The sequence below is a fragment of the Octopus bimaculoides genome, chromosome 9 (assembly GCF_001194135.2).
Source record: "Octopus bimaculoides isolate UCB-OBI-ISO-001 chromosome 9, ASM119413v2, whole genome shotgun sequence".
NCBI lineage: Eukaryota > Metazoa > Mollusca > Cephalopoda > Octopoda > Octopodidae > Octopus > Octopus bimaculoides.
Genome location: NC_068989.1, coordinates 74799866 through 74803840, shown reverse-complemented (window position 1 = coordinate 74803840; position 3975 = coordinate 74799866). Strand labels below are relative to the sequence as shown.

The window sequence follows — 3975 nt, the reverse complement described above, 5'->3', positions numbered from 1 at the left end:
TATATGTATGTATATGTATATATATGGGAGAATATACAAATAATAACAACAGACGAGGGCAGGTGGTGTAAATAACAAAAGTATATATTAGTATGACGCTCGGGAATACGGAAAGTCTTTGACGTTTCGAGCTACGCTCTTCAACAGAAAGAATACGGAGACAAGGAGAAAAACACGGAGAAAAAAAATTGAATAGTGTTCAGTCAACGGTATATATATATATATATATATATATATATATATATGATGGACTCACAAGGCTTTGGTCAATCCAGGGTTTTAGTAGAAGACAATTCCCCAAGGTATCAAGCAGTGCAATTGAATCCTAACCACATGGTTGGGAAGCGAACTTCTTACCACGCAACCATACCTGTATAAAGTTTTTGAATCCGTATGAATTTCATATTTGTAGGGTAACGAGACGTATTGTGCATCAGCTCTCCAAAGGAGTAGAGGTCATTTTAAAGCACTATATCAGCTTTTAGTTATTTAATTTCCAGAGAATTCTCCGATTTAAACGATAAGAAATATCTAAATAGTTATAGAAGCAAAAAGTAATAAATGCAAATAAGATTGTAAGTTGTAGTAACTGTGCAGATATTAGTAGTGTCAGAAGATTCGTTGGTACATCTGTCACCATTGTTATGCTGCTCTTAACAATGATAGCTGAGAAAGTAAAATCAAAGATCGCCTACAACTCCTATAAAGAATGAAGGCAAAAAAGATCTGATCCATTTCGTTAGTATACTCTCTATTGGCTAATGTTTTAAAATAAATTATTAGTATCTAAGGGAGACTAACTTCTTAAGTACATATGGAGAGTCATGTTTCCAAAAACATACTCGTGTAGTATCTTATCTTTGGGTAAGGGAACGCATATCTTTCCAAACCCAACACAGACATTCACTTCCCCCCCAAAGGACACACACATATTTGTGTATGAAGGGTGTGTCTCGTATGTGCCGTGAGTGCCGCGCGCGGTGCATGCGTGCGTATGTAAATGTGTATGTATGCATTTATTTAAATATTTATATCTATGTACAAGTGTAAAAACGTTTTCAGCACGAGGTGATTGTCTAATTGAGAGGCGTTTGTTCTGTTCTCTCTCCATTTCTTGTTTCCTCAGCAATCGTTTCTGCAGAAGTGCATAAGACTTTTCCTTTTATTTTTCCTGAGCGTAAACCTAATACACTCTGTTTGCTTTTTGTAACCCATCATCGAATTTTTAAAATTCATTTTTGAAACACACACACACACGCACGCACACGCACACACACACACACACACACACACACACACACACACACACACACACACACACACACACACACACACACACACACACACACACACACACACACACACACACACACACGTATATTTCATGATGTGCTTTAATGCACGTCACATTACAATACGAATTAGGATTGGGTTATATGTTCAACCCGGCTTATATTTCGAATGACCTTGTAAAAATATAATCATATAATTATTCTAAAAGACTATTGAAACGATCGTAACGAAGGGCTCCAAGCATTCCTAATATGTTTCTTATTAACACTTCAATTTCACACACGCACACACACACACACACACGCGCACACTCACACACACACACGCGCACACGCACACACACACACACACGTTTATGAATTTTTGTTGCAAGAATCCTGATTGATGGGAAGTCGTGTGTTGTGAAACAGATATTGCTGATTTCGGGATGGTCATTTTTTTGTCAAATAAAGACACACTATATATTCGTTCTTTTACTCGTTTATTATTGTTCTTATTCTAACTCATGTCCACTGTTCGAAAATCTTTCGTCACACATCTGTGACCTCCCCAGTATCACCTTCTGACGTCGTATGTGCTCTTGCTCCGCTTATTCCATGGAGTAAGCAGAGCAAGAGCACACACGACGACGGAAAGTGTTGGTGAGGAGGAGGTCGCACGTGTGTGACGAAAGATTTCGGGACAATGGACATGAGTTAGAATAGTGCGTGTGTTTATTTGACAAAATAAATGACCATCCCCAAATACAACAATATATATATTTAAATATATATATATATATATATATATATATATAGGTAGCGCGGAATTCTTTGTGTTCTGTTTTAATTTTACGTTTTTATATATATATATGTATGTATGTATGTATGTATATGATTATTTGTACATATATACATGTGTGTGTATGTGTGTTTATGCATATATTCAGTCAATCATTCATCCATATATATACGAATACATATACACGCACATGGATATATGTACATATTTATACACACACACACACACACACACACATATATGTGTGTGTGTGTGTGTATACATATCTACATATCACTTTTCGTAGTAAATAAGAATGAAAATAAATACAATATTATTGAGACTTACCGGATTTGATGCGAAATATTTCTCTGTTTCAATCACAATTGTATAGCTTGTTCACAGCACCAGGTTCCGTTCCAAGCAAAGTTTGAAAATTCCAAAAAGTAAGCGTTGGTTTTTCGTCTTGGGATAAAACTGTGCATATACCTTTTCAATTTGAATCCATTTCATGCCTACTAAATCGTGTTCTTTTTTCACATAATACTGATTGGTCATCAGATGATAATTGAAAATAATGTCGACAAAGATATTGCTAAAATCCAAGACCAACCAGATAATACAGTATGTAAAAATGAACTGACAACGAAATTGAGTGTTTAGTTGCACCAAAGCTACTTAAATATATTACTAGGCATTGGTCAATATAAGTAACAACGTATTTGACAGTACATATATTTATCATGCGATGATAAGCACAGATAAAATAATATTATTCTTCCATGCAATACAGTTTAACTGTCTGTATAAAAATGACATAAATTATCTTGAATTATTAATAGAGACATTTAACACATACATAAACATGCACACGCACACATACACACATATACACACAAATATAAAAACAATATGTATACGAAAAGAATATATATGTATATATTATATCTCTCTCCCCCTCTCTCTCTCAGTGCGTATATGTATGTATGCCTTTGTGTACGTTTCTGTCCCTATCTCTCTTCTCATCTCTCTCTCTCTCTCTTCTCAGCTCTCTCCCTCTCTCTTCTCATCTCTCTCTCTCTCTCTCTCTCTCTCTCTCTCTCTCCCTCTCTCTCCTTGAGCTTACTAATAACGTTGATGAAATGATAAATTTCTGGGTCACTGTAAATTAGTGTCTTAATTATTTTACTCTTCTCTTTTCCGTTATACTCGCACACATACACAACCGCCCTCAAGCTGCTTAAATACAATCATATAGACATTGACACGCACAGAAATCTATGTGTATGAATGTATACATGTATGTATACGTCAGGTCGCTTGTGAGTTCTCTCATAGGTGCTACTGGTAACATGAAATCCAGTACAACCTGTTGCATTGTCGGGTCATCGACGACTAAACCTTCACTATGCAAGCCTGGTGAGGAATGTTGCTAAAAATCCAGATGCACTAAAGACAAGATTTGTCAAAAAGACGGATGAACCCAGTGTAGGTTCCACGAATAGCCAGCAATAGCACGGTCCCTCAGAAATTCGGAGTTGGTGTCTGGCGTGCTGAAGACCACTGGGAGTGAGGCACCTCTCAGCTTTTGTTCAAAGCATGTCTCTAGGAGAAGGTCACTTTGAGATAAACCATATATGCAGGGAATGGCATTGGACATTTTTAGGGATCTTTCGATTTTCCTTGAGATCATGGCACTCCCACATACCTGAGCCTGCGACCCATATTGGCACTAGATATCTTGACCCGGCTTGCTTTGGGGTAAAGTCAATAGGGTGCAGAGGACCTACGGGGCAACGTGCAAGACATGTTGGTCCTAAAATTCTGCAGACATTGCTGACATTTTGTATGGAGAATGGTCAGGGACTGCTTTCCTCACAAGTGGACAGCCACCACCACCACCACCACCACCACCACCACCAC

At 37.4% G+C, this 3975-nt stretch overlaps 1 protein-coding gene across 1 annotated transcript in view; it reads right to left on the bottom strand.

The window, feature by feature from the left end:
- Positions 1–3048, bottom strand: part of LOC106877196 (G-protein coupled receptor Mth2) — a 10297-nt gene extending 7249 nt beyond the window's left edge. The window contains exon 1 of the mRNA XM_014926039.2: positions 2401–3048. The gene's annotated coding sequence lies outside the window, so the exon portion shown is untranslated. The remainder of the gene's footprint in view (positions 1–2400) is intronic.
- Positions 3049–3975: the final 927 nt, after the last annotated feature.